The following is an 18,806-nucleotide window of genomic DNA, read 5'->3' as shown; positions in this document are numbered from 1 at the left end:
TTGCGTAAGACCAACTACGACCCAAGAGAAGGTTGCAATCTAGAGGGGCATCAACCACCTCCACATCTAGATTAACAGTTTTTCCTTCAACCCCTATAAGTAAATCCTACAAAATGCCAAAAGGATGAAACCCACAGCCATCAAAGGCCTTTAGTATCGTCAGGGATTGATTTAGCGAAGGAGAACCAAGCGATCTCCAACACTGTATCGACATAATACACGTTGAGGCTCCCTCATCAATCACAGTCCTATGAATAGGTCTATTTTTTACTAACATTGGGATCTAGAAAGCCATTTGATGAGGTAAGCGTGGTGTACTATTTTCTTAATCGAAAATTATAAGGTTCGAGTCCTGAACGTCAACAGATCCTATAGCCGACAAAAGTAATCTACGTTGTGCTAGACACGATTGCAACACTTCTAAAGCCGACATTGCTGAAGGTGAAACAACTAAATCTTCAACAATGTTATATTTTTGACCCGCTCTCGCATGTGGATTGAAAGCTGACTTTCGAAGTATACCCTTGGCGGGCAGTTTGATTACTAAGTCTGGGTTAGGTTTCTCGATCTGTAGTGGATCGGAACCGGGAGTTGAAGTTGATGGGTTCGAATGAGAAGATTCTGCTTCCTTTCCATCAATAAGACTTTTACTTCCATAATCTTGCGATCGAGTCGCAATCCTAACATGGGACATCATCATTATGTGTTCCTCGGAGGCATTTGAGGAAGAACCTATCATCTTACTGTCTTGACTTGGAAAAGGATCATTCAAAACAGCAGGTGTTTGGGAACCTTTGACAATTTTTGCAACCTCTGCACGATGAGGGCAGTCTCTTGTAAAATGCTTTTCGTCACAAATGAGACAAGGATAACGAGGTTTGCGTTTCTCATCATTTGATTCCGCTTTTTCTGGTTTCTCTTTCAAATTTGTATCTGTTTTATTTTTCTTCTTCCCTTTCTTCTTACCGTCGGATTTTGATTTGGCTGTAGATGACTCTACAACATGAATATCGGCAGAAATTTCTGCGGAAGAATGTCCTGTTGGGGAATCTGGCAAGGTTATGATAGGAGAAGAATTATTAGAAGATTTCTTCTTACTTTTGGTATTAACCATACCAATCATACCATCAGCGGCATGAAACCCTGAAGGAGCTACAGCGATTTGATTTTGCTTAGGAAGATTGAGGATTTTCTCGTGTAACGTACTTGACTGCGTATAAACTAAGTCAAGGTACTGAGCTTGAGCAATTACTTTCTCTTCAGTAACGACTTCGGCCTTAGCTACATCCTCAGTGATGTTCGGTAATAAAGATTTTACAAACCATTCAGCTAAGATCTGATCCGGAATAAAAACCTTCACTAAACATCGTTGACGTCTCCATTCATGAATGTGATCTGAAATATAAGTGGATGTAGACTGCTTTAACGAAGTGAATAATTCCATGCCATTTTCATATCTGACTGGCAACTGAAAATTAGTTTAAAACGAAGTAGCTAACTGACTAAAATTATAAAAAGTGGCTCGCGGTAACTCAATGTACCACTTGGCTGCAAGACCAATTAGAGTGTGTTGGAAAAGCCTTAAACGAATTGAATCATCTGAAATGGAATTAGACACACACCAGAGGTGATAAGTCATCACATGGTTCGACGGGTCCTCTCCTGATTTTCCTTCAAACTTAGGAATATCACTAGGCAACTTATTTGGCATTGGCGACCAAAACGAAAGATGGTTAATTGGATCGTTCGTAAGGCGTGACAAGTCAGGCAAGTCCAAAGTTGCGATAGATGGTAATTGATGATTAGGGTCCCTGAAACCCTGGGTCATGAGACCACCCCCAAGAGGAGGATATCCAGGATAACTAGGAATTGGAATTGCATTTGGGATATTATATCCTCCTGGAAAACCAGGATTAACCGGACCGTACTGGTGTTGTTGAGGTTGTTGATATGTATACCCAGGGTATGATTGATACTGATAGACTGGCTGCTGCACAGCAGGACCGAATTGGTACTATCCTTGGTACGGTTGATAAGTAAATTGAGGTTGACTTGTGACAACCGTACTTGAACCAGGTTGTCGTATAGGCATTTGAACCGAAGTCTGAATTGTGGCTCCAGACAGAGGTAAAGATGTCTGAGGAGTTGATACAGGAATAGTAGAAACCGGAGCTGTCGATACTCTAGAAGTAGGTGGGGTAGATTGAACAGATGTTGCAGCAGTTGCAGCAACCATTTGAGTTGGAGTATGAGGCGTACTAGGCCCAGGCTGAGAAACTACCGAAGGTGCAGAAGTTTGAATAGTAGACTGGAGAGGTTGCTGGGGTGAACCAGAAACCAAGGGTTGTCCAGTTTGAGATGACAACTGTACATTCGGTTGCAAGACCTGTTGAGTTTGAGATGGATCCCACACTAAATTCATTCTAGGGTATGGACCCATAACAGGTTGAGGATATGGAGGACCATAACCGGGTTGAGGGTAGGGTTGATAATTGAGAGGTACATTTCCAGCTCCTTGAATAAATGATTGACTGGAAGGTTGTTGGAAACCTTGAGTTGGGTACTGACCTTGAGGTTGATAACCTTGAGGCACGTACTGATACTGGGGTTGACCTTGACGTACATATTGATACTGGGGTTGATCTTGAGGTACATATTGAGTCTGGGGTTGACCTTGAGGAACGTATTGTCCTGTAGGTATGTAATATCCTTGAAGTTGCCCGCCAGGTGCAATTTGGGTACCTTGAGGTTGCCCCCCAGGCGATAATTGAGGATCTTGAGGCTGCCCCCTAGGCGGTAACTGGCCACCTTGGGGTTGCGGATTAGGAATAGCACCTGACATGATAAGAATATCTTCTACACTCAATGGCTTAGTACCATTATTTCCAGTTAATAACCCCTGTTCAATGGGTTGAGGAGATGCTCCCGAAAAAGTACCAATAAGTGACTGATACCCAGAGGGAACAGAAGGACCGCCGTAAAAAAAGGTTTCTGGAGATTGAGAAAAATGGACGACTGTCTTGACATATTTAATGGAGGATAGTAACCTCTAGGTGTTGGGTGAAAAGGAATATGAGGTGGTGAAAAACTTAGTCCCGGGTTTTCCAAAAAGTTAGTCAATGAAAGATACCAAGCACTACTCCTAGGTGGACTGTAAAAGATCGATTCACGCTCCCTAAGTTCTATAGCTGGTTGATTTTCAGGGATAGGGATACCTTCTTCTTCCGGAGTAGCAAGTTCTTCAATAGCTATAAGTCCAGAAGGAAGATTTTGGGTAATTATTCTTTCTACCCTGGGTGAACCAGGACCACTAGAAGCTGGAGAGGCAAACCCCGATGTTGGAGTAGCAACAAATTCAGATTCAGGTTCAGATATCTCAGGTTCCTCACCTAAATCACTAGTAGATGAAAAACTACCAGTAAGTTCAGAAACTGAAATAGATTGCGGATTATAATCTGCTACTAGAGCTTGATAATCAGGATGTACAACCAATGAAGACTCTCCTTCTTCAGGTGACCCAACTCTACCGTCTCTAGGAGTTACAAGGGCTCGTAGCCCTTCAGGCCGGCTCAGTGAAAACTCAGGAGGTTCACCCCGAAGTCTACGAGACTTCCTCGGTAATTCAGCCACGATTAAATATTTTAACTACTTCACACGCAAACATAGTAAAATCTCAATGAAAACCACCTCAAGCCTCTAAAGAACCAAACAAATTGAATCACACGCCTAAAGAATCTAGGATATCAAACCACACACAAACAGAAACTTTCCGTACTGAAAACACTAGTTGGTGATGAAATCCAACGTCGCAGAGATCAATACAGAAATGGCGGTTGGAACAGTTACCTGGGAAACCTGCTTAATGAATAGACTGGCACAAGTTTCTCTACTAAACTGTCTCGAGTGAAGAGAACCCCCAAGAAAATCCAAGTGAGTCTAGCTGACGTCTGCTCCAGGTACAGTGGGATCTTCCATCCACTGTAACCTTAGGAAGAATCCTATAGAATATGGTCACTATGGTTACCAACGGAAACAAATATACCTAGGGGAACAGTCTACGATCCGATACGCACACAAGGGTAGAGTAACAAGCTTAATCCCCTTGAAGGCTCCTTGACATAATCCAAGGTTTACCAACAAGTGACCCCAGGCTCCTCGACAATGGTGAATCCGAGGTTTACCGTTTTTAATACGTGAATATCTGGCATTGTTCCCAATGAGGAAGGATTGATTCCCACACTGGTTCGGACACGATCTCGTGCTTCTCCTTTAAGAGGAGCTTTCCCAGAGCATAGATGCAACTATTGGATTTTTCTCCTACTGCAAGATACAACTACTTGTTTGTTTTACTATCTTGGAGAGTTAATTACTCCCTACTCGAAGACACTAGCCTAATCTATGTTGGTGTAATAGAGCCCTATAAATAAAAAGATTACTAGATAGATTTTACTTTAAGTGTTATTTTTATTGGTTTTTGTTTAAGTCAAGAGGTGCGGAGATGAAACTTATGGTGTGAAGACTCGACTCGAAATCACTAAAAAATGCACCTAAGATGATAAGCAATCTTTTCCCTTCAATGAATTTCTAGCTAGGAAAGAGTTTGAGAATGCAAATGCTTGTAAACACAAATATTTTCCTTAACACACAAATCAAAAGAAGAGCTTTTTGTTTTTTCCAATGCACTCAAAACTAGACAACTAGTTATTTAAACAAAAATTTCCCTTTTCTTTCAAACACTCAAATACTACAAAACAAACTTTTTCCCAAAGAGATTTTTTATTTTTCATAAAACACTCAAAACTATGGAAAAATCTAAGCTTGAGACCTATAAACTATAAAAAACTATTTGAAGTAAAAGCTTACAAGATGTCTTTTAAAGGATGTTTTACTTAGCTATACGCAAACTAAGGACTAATTTGTCCAGAATCACAAATCAGTCAAAAAACAACCAATTTTTGTTTTCTTTTCTAAAAATGAAATCCAAACTTTTAACACAAGTCTTTTCGAAGTTTCGCAAAGAGAAAACACAAGATGGATTCCTCAACAAAGGTAGATTTTTCAAATGCTCAGACTCATAAGAAGGCCAGTAAAAACCAAGGTGATCTGAAGCTTCTACAGCTTCTAAGCTCTGAGCTACTACAAGACCAAAATGAAAATCAAGCCCGGCAACCAAAACTTCTAGGAATATCACCAAAAACCCTAACACCAATGGAATTAACCTAAGAAAAACTTCTAACAAGTCACATGCAGGTCTGGGTAGGGGATAACAACACCTAAATAAAAACTAAGTTGACTAAAAGAGAAAATCTTAAGTTTTCCAAAATTTTGACAGGGTCCGCAGGCCCACAGTTCACATAGGTGCGGTACCGCTCTATGTGAAAAGCAAAAGTGCGGATAGGTCCGCACTATGTTGCAAGCCAAGGGTGCGGTCTTCTTCCAAAGTTATCAAAAACAAAAAATAATCCAAGATCTACTAAATCTACCCAATTCCACACACAACAAGCCAAAAACAGAAACAAAAACACAGTTTCTCAGGTCAAGGTAAAGCAAATCAAGAAATCAAGTCCCCAGTTCACACGGAATGAGTCGATCTTGCGGACGAGACCGACCTCCCTAGTATCTAATGATATCTAGTGACAAGCAAGCCAATCAAAAACTATCTTTCTCTAAGTATGCAATTTATAAACAAAGGCAAACAAGTTTTTCAGGCCTACCTTGGGTCCAATGCAAGTTTTTGGAAGCCTCACTCCTTTGATCCAAATGAGCTCCCTTGTAGCAAATCTGCAAACAAAAACAAGCAAACAAATTAAATAGCACCTGAAAAGCCAATATCATAAAGCATACTTATCATGATGATCAAGGAATTCATGAAACAAATGACGTAAGACAATTTGTTGAGAAAAATGAATCTGATTGTATTAATTCAAATCAAAGAAGAACTTTAGAACCTGTGCCTTGATGTTGTACAAGCTCCTTGTAGGGTCCAACAAGAAGTCTCCTCTACTTTGACAAGTTTCACTCTCTTCCCAATGAAGCCAAGTTATGTGATCTCTCCTCTCAAGCATAACTAGGAAGTCTCAATTCCACCAGCATTTACCCTAAAAAATGTTCAGCTTCTAACCTCCCTAGCAACCAGCCCAATGCCTTAATTTATAGTGCAATGGAGGGAAGTTACTAGTGTTGAGGGAAATGTTCCCCTAGGGCTTTTGGGTTGAAACCCTAGCAGACTGAAAGTTGTCTATACAGAGAAACACACATTCACACAACCATTATGCTATTATAAGCAAATTCTATGATAAGGGTACGTACCTTAGGTCCTACGTTTGAGAAGGTCCTCAAGGGTCCAAACCCTTCTTCAAGTTCCTCTTGCTCCTTTGTCCTGCAAAACAACCAATTCAAAGAACACAGCTATATATGGACAAAAAATTATAAAGAAACCATCTTCATGTTATAAAGAAAGGTAGTTAGTTATGAATTATAAACAACCATTCACATATGAATTCTAACATGAATATCATTAACATAAAGAAGATTCATTTCAGGAACCAAGACATGTGTTTCTTTTATTATAGACAAACAAAGTATAGAAAAGGAATATTTTCACCTGAGTCACCTTTCGCTGGCTCCAAGCAAAGCTTCCTTACGGATTCGTCCAGCCTCAAGCCTTTAACAAACTCCTTCCATGAATTTCTCCATGATGTCACAAGTAATGGATGAACATCAACACACAAGGAAACAAGGGTTTCCTGTACAAATGGGGGAAGTGCAGAAGGCACAAGGATCTTCAGACCTGGTCAGGGAAAAATCTCAGCATAATAACCTTCCTCTCTCTTCTCTCCTCCCTTAGGCCTTCCCATTGAGGTCATTTTATACCTCTCCCAAAGTAGTTTTTTAGTTGGGAGTTGGTTGGGAACAGTTGGGCCATGGGCACTAACAGGTGATCAGCAGGTAAAACCCACGATCTCTTCCTGAAAATAAGGAGTTTTATATTTGTTTAAGTTTTTTAATACATATACGCAGGTTGGGTATATGCCTACCCACGTATACACGCGTTTAACTCACGGTAATGTCGCATATAAGGGATAAAACACTATTTTTAAAAATTTAGGACTAGGTCTGGAAGGAGGGGTTGCCCTAGGCCATGAGTGCAGCATCACAAACCATAAGAGTGAGATTTGGAGCTATAACAACTAGGTCCTACTTCAAAGGGATAAACCCTCCTTCAAAGGGATAGCTCCTCTCATCAAGGGATTAGCTCCTTCTCTTTTGGGATGCATGAACCACCTAGGAGCAAACAATCCACGTCAAAATTCCTTCTAGAATCATCTAGAATTAACCCAAAGTGAGTTTTTTAGAATAAACTTGCGCCTTTTGACTTTCACAGGGGTCCACACCCTCTCCTTTAGAGACAGAGTGGGCAGGTCCGCAGGTAATGTGAACAAGGGGTGCGGGACAGCAGGCAACAGTGACAGAAAGTGCGGAACCAGAGCTTTGTTGATTTTTAATGTCTTTCTCTCATTTTCAAATCTTGACATGAAGAGTTGAGGTCTGAGACTTGCTTAGGAGGACAGTATAAGTGATGATAGACCCATACTGACTGCAAATAGTCATGGTGACAATATTTTTGTGTAACAGATGGTAATATCAAGGGATCACACATATGGAACAAGGCCTGGGACAATAGAGGTCTAGTCCAAGAGAATGGCTTCTGGGAAATTAGAGAGGGAAACTTAGCTCTGTTTTGGGAGGACAGATGGCAACAGGAATCCTTCCTTTGAAGGAATAATTAAAGGAACTTAAGGGAGAGACAGATGCTAAAGGATTAATCAAAGTTAAGGATTTCTGGGATCGGACCAACAACGTAGAAAAGTGGAGAAAATGGAGGAAATTTGATCTTAGAGATGACAGCTCCTTAAAAGACAAAGCTGAAATACTAATGCAAGCGTTAGATTGAAGGAAAATTCTAGTTTCAGAAGGGAATGACCAGCTAAGATGGGGCAACAACAATGAGGGCACCTTTAATCTTAAGGAGGCAAAAAAAATTCTCCTAGGTTTGGCTTCCCAAGCTCTGGATAGAGCATGGCAAAGACTTTGGAGACAACAAGGTTAGATGAAAATTAAACTCTTCACATGGCTGGTGCAACACAAGAAGATTTTGACTTGGGACAATATTAGGAAAAGAGGTGTTTTGGGGCCTTCCAGGTGCCAGCTCTGTGAAGTGCAAGAGGAAACAATGGAGCATCTTCTCAACAACTGCTCCTTTTCGTCCAAGCTATGGGATTCTTTTGCCTCCATCTTCCAACAGTCGGATAGAGACCATGGAAGCATCACCAACATCCTAAGCAGGTGGAGAAGCAATTTTACGAATAATGAAGTTCTTAGCATTACCTGGGCTCTAACATTGGGCTTCATCATCTAGAACACTTGGAAAGAAAGGAATAACATGATTTTCAAGGAAGAAAAAAACCACCCCCTTTCCTTTATGATCAGATCCTAAAACAGCTACAAGAAACTATGGGATCTATTGTTCGAAATCTCCTTGAGACTCCTCCCTTGGCTTCTGAGTGGAGAATTATCTGCTAGCTAGGATTACAAATTTTTATTCCTCAGAGCTTGGATAGGAAGAATCTCTTTAAATACTCTGAGCTTGATTTTTGGAAACCTCCCCCCAAGGGTTTTTTGAAGTTCAAAATTGACGGAGCCTCAAAGGGAACCCTGGGCACAACGGGTCATGGCAGAGTTTTAATGGATGAAAAAGGGAACATCCTATTTATTTTCCATGGTCATCTTGGAAAGGCCACCAACAATATGGCAGAAATTCTGGCTATGGAACATTGTTTAGAATTCTTGCTTCAAGATAATCGACACAATGTGATTGTTGAAGCTGATTCTGAGTTAATCATTAACTCAGCCAAGAAAATCAGCTGGGGAACGACACTAGAAAAGGTCTCGAAGAATTGGAGGCTCATTCAGATATTTCAATGGATCCATAACCACCTCCTACGCCTCCGTACAATAACTTTTACACATGTTCGAAGAACGACCAATAAGCTGGTCGATCTCCTGGCCAATCAAGGAGTGAATTGCGCAAAGGAAAAGTTTGCAACAAAATGGCAAGAGCTAAATCAACTGAGTCTCAAGGCGAAATGCCATGATCAAGCTGAGGAATATTGGTTGATGTTTAGAAGCAAGACCATGGAGGGTAGCACTAATAACCCAAAAGCGATATGAGCAGAGGAGTGTACTTTTTTAGTTTTATAATGAACATAGAGCTTTGGCGGTATATTGTTCAGAGAAGCAAGCCCATTCAGAGCTTCAGTGGTTGTAAAGCGGGTTGTTTTTCTCTGAGGGTTTCAAACAGGCTAGCAAAGGCCTCTTCTTACAATATCTTTGCAAAGCTGGTTTGTCATGTGGTCAGGAGGAGGTTGCTCTTGGCGCCCCTGACATCCATATTATTTCGCCTCCGAAAGGTTTTCCGTATCCTGAGCGGTTTGGAGTGATCGCAATCCCCACGAGTGGAAAGCGGTTTCAACCTTTTTGCAGTGATCCCATTTAGTGATTAACATGTGGCAGAGGGACCGTTTGGAAAACCGCCATGATCGCACGTTAAATAGCGGCATGTGCGGTTGTGCGATACTCTTCTCCATCGTTGGATCTGTTGATTGAGATCAACGGTCGGGTTTTCTTGGGCTTCTTTGTGGGGTCGGGTTGTTTAGTTCGGATAGCCATTCCTGGTCAGAAGCTCATCATTGCCATTGGTTTAAGTTGTAGATTAGTTTTAGAGAGTACTACTGCGAGCAACTGTTCGATAAGCTTTTAACTGCTCATCTTGGGTTGTTCTTCTTCCGAGTCTATAGTCCTTTGGTCTTGGGTTACGTATCCATACCATTGGTAGACCTCACCTTGGTTTTGGGCCCACTCTGTGCGTGGGTGTTTGTATTATTTGTAAGCTATTTTTGAATTAATGCCATAGATGGTTTGTCTCTTGCACCAGCAGAAAAAGAAAAAACCATCACTGTTCATAAAAACATTTTTCCCCACCAATTTTCTAACCGTTCCCGGTTAAAAGCCCACAGACCCCCATTTTCACTCTTTTCATGCATTTTCTTTGCGAAAGATTTCTAAGCCCTCCTGCACCCTTGAGCTTTTGCGACCAGTTCCGACTACCAATTGCAGCCCAAAGAAGCTCCAGACATCAATTTCAGCCATCCAAAACACACTTGAAGCCACAAAAACTTCTGCAACCACCATTTAAAGACTAGTTTGCAACCCCGACCATAATTTCAAGGTATTTTGACATTAAACTAGAACAACCCTCTCAATTTAAAATGTATAGTAAAATTCATGAAATAATTGATTGAATTTAATTGAATTCCCTTAAATTGAGAGTATTCCCTCTCCTAAAATACCAAAACTCCTACCTGCAAACTGCTAATACCCTATCCCTGTACCAGAGTTGCCAAGACTTCATTTTTACAAGTTGTATAAGCCCAATTCCCTTATTTTATCACAAAGATGGCTGCCTAAACCTCTCTAGATGTCAGACGAGTGACAACCCCTCATTTAGACATTGACCACTTGGCCCTGGCAGACAGGGATTTCCAGATTAAAGACACAACCACTCCAGCCCACCTTCTGAGAATTCACTGCTGGGCTAAGGACAGGTTCCTAAACCATGTTGATGATATAAACCTTTGGGAATCCAATTTGCCCAAATATACATTCCCAGAATTCCACCCATTCCCAGACATAGTACATTTTTGTCATGTGTGTTATGTTCCAAGCCATAGGGCTATTGAGGCACCAAACAATGAGATATTATTCACCATCACTACTGAATCCATCAACCAGATGCTGCAAACCTAGCCTAGTCCTAATCTGACTCCTTTGTCCATTGGACACCTGTTGGACCTATACATCACAATGGACCCAACCAATATCAAACAAATATTCCACAATTTCATCATTGAGGAGAGACATACTCCTACAGACATTCCACCCTATGTTGCCAATGTTTTCTCAAAGGCTGGCAGGATAATAATCACTATGCTCTCATGCATCCTAGGATGCACATCAAACGAGTCTGTGGATGAGGTCATCATGGCTTTCTTGTCCATTTTCACTCTAGGCAAGCCTCCTGCCACTATGTTTGATTATGCCCAATTCATTGCAGATAGAATGTATGAACAGCTCACTAGACTTCCCACTGAAATAGTTTTCAAGTACTCTTCAGTGTTGTTTCATATGTTCTTGTATTACGAGACAAACAGATTCCCTTTGAAGATCCAGAAACTAGACACCAAGGGAAAGGAGAGATCAGTCATCTACTGGAGACCCTTGGTCCACAAGTTTTCCACCTCATTCACCTACAAAGTCTTTATAGACTCTTTCGTCTACCCAGTTATGAACATGCTGACTTCTAAGGCTTGGCCTAGAATTAGCCCAAACATTAAAAGAGTGCTGCAATTAGCCAAGAACAACAAGGTGGGAGATTGGTACTTGTACCAAAACCACATAGAGATCAGGATTTATAGTTGCGAGTTTGCTCCCTACAAATTCCCCAAATACCTCCCTATGAGGATATTTTATTTTGAGTACTTCAGGAAAATCATCGGCTCTGATGATATAAACATCCTAGATTATAGGAAGAAAACCCAGTTCAAAGTGAAGAACCAGATGGGCCCATTTATTTGCAACAACAAAGAAGCTGGACCAGAGGCCGACAGGTTACTTCAAAAAATGAAATTCAAAAATAGTTTCATCTGGCACTATGACCCTCATGGGGTCATAAACAAGCTTGGACTCAAGGTAAAGTTGGAAGCATACATCCACCACCCAAGGCCTGACATTGAACAATATGTTAACTAGGATGAGTGGGTGGAGAACACTTTAATTAACATTGACAACACTTTTGTGGACATAGAGAATACACTTATAGATTTGGAGAGACAATTTGATCATAACTCTTTCCTGCAGGTTCCAGAGCAAGGAGGGCGAATGAAGACTCCTCCTATCATACAGACTCCACTAAATGAGGAGAATCCTAAGAGGAGTAGAGATGAGGCATCTAGCTCTGCCATGGAGACCACTGATGAGCTAGTTGAGCCAAGCAAGAGGCCCAAGTGTTATAGACATTTTTGGGCACTGCAACCCCAATCATATATGTCCATAAACCAAGGGCTCCTAAGTCCCTAAAAGTGTTGCTTCACACCCTAATAGAACAAGGTCATCTGATTACATCATCCCCCAGAAGTTCTCCACAGAAAACTACTCAGAACTGGTCAAATCTGGACCATACAGACTGCCAAGTGTAGAAGGTGCGATGCATACTGAATAGCTCTTCTGTAGGGTGAGATGAGCGAGAGTAGACAAATGGCAGAGACAGTTTGCAAGGTGGTTCGACATGGAATCTTCTAGAAACTTCTCCTATGACACTTGCCTCTCTGAATTCGCCCAGGGATGAGTAAGAGATCATAAATCTCCAAGTGGAATCAAGAACTATCAGAGAGAGGACACTAATCAAATCTCAGAAGCTGACTCACCTCACTGCAATCATCTATATATGGATCCCTCATCCCAGAGATCCGGAGGCTGGAATTTTGTATCTTGTAAGGAAGTGCTGCTGGTTTCTTGGTGCAACATCATAATGTTGGGTGATCTAAGCTTTTCATGAGGTGAAGAAGGGCTTTCTTGCTGAGAGGATGATGCTGGGTCAGAACAATTGGTTGTAATCCTCTTTTCTATTCTTGATATTAATAAAGCTATTCAAGTTTTCCTCCACATTCTTGTATGATTGATAATATATGCATTTGTCTGGTCAATATATATCTGGGCCTAAATTTTTTATGATTGTAGATCTCTATTCTTGGATAGTGTTATGCTGCTTTGATTCCACAGGTGCTCTTTGAAGTTGGTAGACAAGGGAGCAAGTGGCAAAGATCTATCAGAAGGGAGAGGAATCAAGCAAGGAACCAAGCGCAAGATTGAGGTTGGTCTCCTTTATTCTTCTGTTATCTACTTCTCATAAAAGAAAACAAAAGTAGTTTTTATTTGTTTGTTTCTAAGATAGCTACCAGTCTTAGTGGTACTAGCAGCTCCGAGTGGACACTAGATTTCTCGATAGCAAAATGGTGACTCCGCTAGGGAGCGAATAGGGCGTTTGATTTTCTATTCTTGTTTATTTTATAAACTTACAGACGGAGACTGAAGTCAAGCCAGCTAGCCTTCGAACTGCATTTGCTATGTAAGTGAAAAGTAGATCAATGTTGCTTCAGTCTATCTCCGAGTTTTGTTTATAAACTGAAAAATTCATTTGTAAACATCCTAATTTCCCTTGTGGTGGCTCTAGTAACCTCATTAGATCTACCCCTGTGATTTATTTACTGATTATCACTTGCTCGGCTTAAATCCCTGAATTGTGCTGCAAACTGTGATCAAGAACTGGATCAAAAGTCTCACACTATACCATCACACCCTCTCTTCAAGGATATCAGTATGCATCGCACTTCCCATGTGCAGCAGGTGGGATGCATACTAGAATCCCAGTGTAATAGGTGCGTTGGTCAGAGAAGGCTAATTTTGCCTCCAAACTTTGGTTTTTCTTCACTCTTTTCAGCTCTATTTAGGAATTTTGCTGTCTGTGGTCAGTATACCTCTGTGTAAACCCCCTTCCTTTCCATTATTCTGCCTCCATTGTGCAGAGAATTGTAAATGTTTTTATGTATTGTGAGCCATTTTTAGTTCTCTTTTACAAAGAAATAGCGTAATTGAACTGTCATTTCTTGATTTGGAAGTGTCGCAAGTGTCGTTTTCAGTCATAGAAGAGAATTTGATTGTTCTTGATAGTCGATTACACTGTTACTCTTGTATTTGATTTGAATTAGTAGTTTTTCAAGTGTCGAAATCAAGTTTTCATTTCCAAATCGCAAAGTGTTCTCATTGTCTTCATTTTGTCTTGAAAAGAAGCTTGTTAGTAATGTCGCTTTGAAAAATAATTCGGATTTACGCTTAGCTTTCTTTCTATCATTCACACATTAAGAAGGCTGAAAACAAATACATGCATGTGCATTTGCATTTAGACTGTTTGTTGGTTTGATTTAGGACAGTGCATATAGTGTGTGCTCTCTGCTCTATGTTGAAAGAATATCATCTCTCTTTCTTTAGTAGCTAGGATTTTCATTGCAAAAAGAAGATTAAACGATTGTTTATCATCTTAGATTACATTTTAGGAATTGTATATCTACATCACGCGTGAACCTGAAAGGAAAATTTCTTAAGCAAGATCAATTGTAAAATAAATTTAATGAGTCTAAAAATGCTTTGGAACCTAACGCACAACATTTAGAAGTCTAGGCTAGAGACGTATTCCGGCGTCGTAAAGCCTGGTAACTGTTGTTTTCATTGTTGGTTGGGTGATTCCTCCACTTTGAGACGACAAGTGCCAGTACAAACTTGTGCTCCCATGTACCGTCGAGTATATATTGGGAGACCACAATAGGCTATATCCTTTATCCATAGGAAGCTTTGTCTGCCACCCTATCGATCGCAATGCACTGAACACAACATTCGAGAAGATTGACTGTCGTACCGTAAAAAGTATTCTGCAGTTTTTCGATTGGTTTGGTAATACCTCTGTCTAGATTTCCAGAGTAGTCTCTTTTGTTCCTTTTTAGACTCCTTAAAGGAAAAGGTCCATCTGAGCACTTGTCACTTCAAGCTCATTAAAAATCGAAGGTGACTAGAGTCATCTTTTGTTTTTCTTGACTCTTAAAAATTGAAAACCAAGTTGTGTCAAAGCGTCTAAAATTCATTTAATCCGAAAACATATTTCTCCTTTAATTTTTAGTTGATCGAGTAATCCACAATCGTGGAATAAAGTCAATTAAAATCCTATCATTTGCGAAGGCTTACGAGTCAATCGTCTTTGTCTCCGGAATCAAAACTATTACGGACGAAACGAACTCGTTTAACTGGTTCAAAATCCCCTGGTAAAGTTGGAACAAGTGTTCCAACACCATCGGAGACTCCATTTACTCCAAACATTTTTGGTATCCCTGCCTTTATAGAAGACGTTCTGCAGCGACCACAAGACAGTAGAGCTGATCCTAGTGTGAAGGTAAACACTTGTATTCCTAAACCAGCTCCACCTACAGCTGATTCGAAAGGTGTTATTCCCCAAACATCTGTCACTATAGAATCTATACCTTCTTCAGCACCAGAAATATTTTACGGACCTGACGGTCTACCTCTTCCACCTGGTCTAATTGCTATAGAAGAGATTGTGGAGGATCCACCATCTAGTACTCCATCACAGTTTGGAGTCGGGATCACCCTATATCCTTCTTCATCAGAAATTAGTCTACCGCTATCAAAAGTTCCTCTAGAATCGCTAGGAAATCTTTTGGATAGACTAGATATATCTAAACAATCGTCGACATCTAGGACTGTGTCATCTGACACAGTAGCGGCAGAACTCCCTGCTACTACTCTGAAAATGTTCGTCGGCGTACCATCTGTCCCAACTAGCTCTCAATCGCTAGATGGGGTCCATCCAGGGACTATTTTGACAGTATGGTCCATTCCCGTTTGTTCATCCAGAATAATATCCAGAAACTCTTATGTTGAGTCTCAACAAATTGATCCTTCACAGTGTCAATTTTGGCAGTCCGGTCCTCAAGGGAAAATTGTTCCTTTGAGTACCAGATTACTGCCATATGGGGGGCAATATACCCTTTCGTTATCTCCTCCTAGAGAAAAACCATACGAGAGTTCACAACAAAATTCAGGTTATGTTGGAATTACATCTAGCGGTTGGGTGCCAATACTGCCTCAACAACCAAGAGTTGTATGCTCGATGCAACAATGTTTACCTATGTCAAATATACCAACTACGCTGGCTATTGTGACGATGTCGCAAATACAAGCGTTGCCTATTGTATTCCGACCTCAAGTTTCTCAAGTTGTAATGCAACAACCTCCTATCCCTGCGACTCAACCACAATCGCCAAATGGTGGAATGACACATGCCCAAATGGGTACTATTACCCCTCATCTTGGTCAGACAGCCAGTATTGGACAACAACACATGGCTTAACAACCATGGCTGGTGCAATATCAACAACCACAATTCCAACAAGCTTACCAGGGATTTGAGCAACAAATCTTTGCAAATAATGGGCAGCCGTATATTCAAAACAGTCAACATCAACCATTCTATAATAGTTATGCCCATCAACCTTACCAAAGTTACCAGCATCAAATACATTATGCCGGTATGCAAAGACCAACTGCTTAGGAAATTCCGTCTTATCCTGGGTATGCTTCGCCAAACCTGAATCAATAGTTTCCTTTCATGGAAACTTTAGAGTTACCGGATCTAAATCGGCTAACGAATGATCCAATTGCTTATGCCCCTTGGTGGCCAGCGATTCTGCATAAAATTCCATCAGATATTCCTAAATTTAATGGAAATCCTGGTGAAGACTCGTCAAATCACGTGATGACCTTTCATCTATGGTGTTCATCTAACACCCTAAGTGATGATTCGATTAGGCTTCGCCTTTTTCAGAGGACGTTAACTAGTCTGGCAGCAAAATGGTATATCGAATTACCTAGAGCTTCGTTTGATAACTTCAGTACCCTAGCCACAACCTTTTTAACCCATTTTCAGTTACCCATAAGGTACGAAACAGGAACATAACTTCTTACCAATTTCAAGCAAACGACGGCCACTCACATATCCGATCATATTCATGAGTGGAGATGTCGTCGTAGAATGGTAAAAACGTACCTTCCTGATCAGCTTTTAGCTGAATGGTTTATTAAGTCATTATTACCTTCCCTTATAGAAGATGTGGCAAAGGGAGGAGTCATCACTGAAGAGCAAGTTATTGCTCGTGCACAATATTTAGACTTGATTTATACTCAGTCTGGCACGCTCTACGATAAAATTCCCGATGCCCCTAGGCCATAATTTTCCGTTCCTCCTCCTCCTAAATCAAACAAAGACTCTCATGCCGGCGATGGTGTGATTGGTACGACAAGAACGAAATCGACAAAGGCTACATCTAAAAAATCCCATAAGTTTTCGGATCAAAATGTAAATGAAGAACTTCTCGCCTCGGAGGTAAATGTCGTCTCAACTGACAAAGGCAAAGAAACCGAGCAACCAGGAGGCAAGAAGAAAAACAAAGGGAAGAAGAAGAAACAAGAGGAATCATCACCTGAAAAATCTTCTGCAAATCCTTCTGGAGAAAAGAAACCAAGTCATCCATGCTTTATATGTGATGAGGATAATTGGATGAAAGATTGTTCATATAAAGCCGAGCTTAGAAAATTCTTTAAGAATTCAAAAACCTCAGTAGTGTTGACTGATCCGTTTCCAAATCCGAGAACAAATCTGGTTGCTAGCGACAATGCTTCCCCATCCCAAGTGCTAATGCTGTCAGTGTCGAAACAACAAAATGATGCTTTGATATCGACAAGGAATAAAGATTATGGGAATCCACATATGTCGAACAACAAGGACAATGATCAACCTAGGAGTTTGACAACAACTTCGACCGAAGTTGTGCCACCCATCATTCCTGAACTAACGATAAAACCGCCAAAGGGAGTAGTACACAAGTTGACATTTAATCCTCATGCCAGAGCAGCACAACATTATAATATAGTGGAAGATCTGGCCCAATCGCCATCCGCTATGTCGACACTTGAGGTACTGCAAAATTGCCCCTCCCAAAAGCAGGCTTTATTATCAGCAATAGGTGGGATTGACCCAAATGATTCTAATATTGTGTCCTTTAATCGCAAAGGATATAATCCTCAGTTACCAGCTCAAATAGCTTTCCTCATTCAAGTGAAATCCCTCAACAAAACTGTTCATCGAACAACTATTGATGAGGGGGCATCTATATGTATTATGTCGATGAGTTGCTAGAAAACTCTAGGATCTCCACCCTTGTCGCGATCTTCGACGACATTAAAAGCATTTGATGGACAAACATATACCCCATATGGGATTTTAAGTAACTTGCAAGTTGAACTGGGGGGCAAAACAGTAGAAATAGATGTTGAAGTAACTGACGGAAACCTCGATTACAACATCCTACTGGGAAGGCCCTGGATATATGATATGGCTACTGTTGTGTCAACCTACTTCAGGAAGATTGCATTTCCCTTTCAAGGGGGAATTACAATTGTCGACCAAAAAACATTTCTCCCCAATAGTTCCCAAGTTACGAGAAGCATTCCGATGATCCATGGAAGCCCTCATTCGCTTCAAAATATCGGAGTAGTCCTACTAAAAGACCCTATATTAATGGGGACTTTTTCCCTCCCACCTCCAATCAATATGGTGGAAGTGGCGATGGTAGGAACTTGCAATATGATATCTTCTATTCAAAAGATCTCAGAAAATGATATTAGCATGGATTATCTGCAGGTATTGCCTCCAAGCCCAATAGAAATATTGTAGCAATCAATGTTTTCGACATGGGAGGCAAACCCAAATCAACGCTTATCAAGCGTTTGGATAGATAGGTCTAAGGAATATGGCACCCCTTCAGATCCTTGGTCGCAAGTACATTACACAGACGAAGGAATTGTTCAGTCAATGATAATTGATGGGGCGCCATGGGAAGATTACCACCATCGTTCCCATCTTCCGGATTGTCAAGAAGATACTCCTGATGACCTTCATCATCCTTCAGTTTTTGATTTCCTATCAAATACTCTAAACATGGTGGATTCTGAGTGAAACTTGTCCAATATTGAAGAGACTATCACCATAAATATCTCGACCAAAA

Source organism: Pinus tabuliformis, chromosome 9 (genome assembly GCF_031772625.1).
Source record: "Pinus tabuliformis cultivar Carrire ecotype Pingquan chromosome 9, CPIR1, whole genome shotgun sequence".
In the NCBI taxonomy this organism is placed as follows: Eukaryota; Viridiplantae; Streptophyta; class Pinopsida; order Pinales; family Pinaceae; genus Pinus; species Pinus tabuliformis.
The sequence above is the reverse complement of the archived record's forward strand: the minus strand, read 5'-3'. Positions refer to the sequence as shown.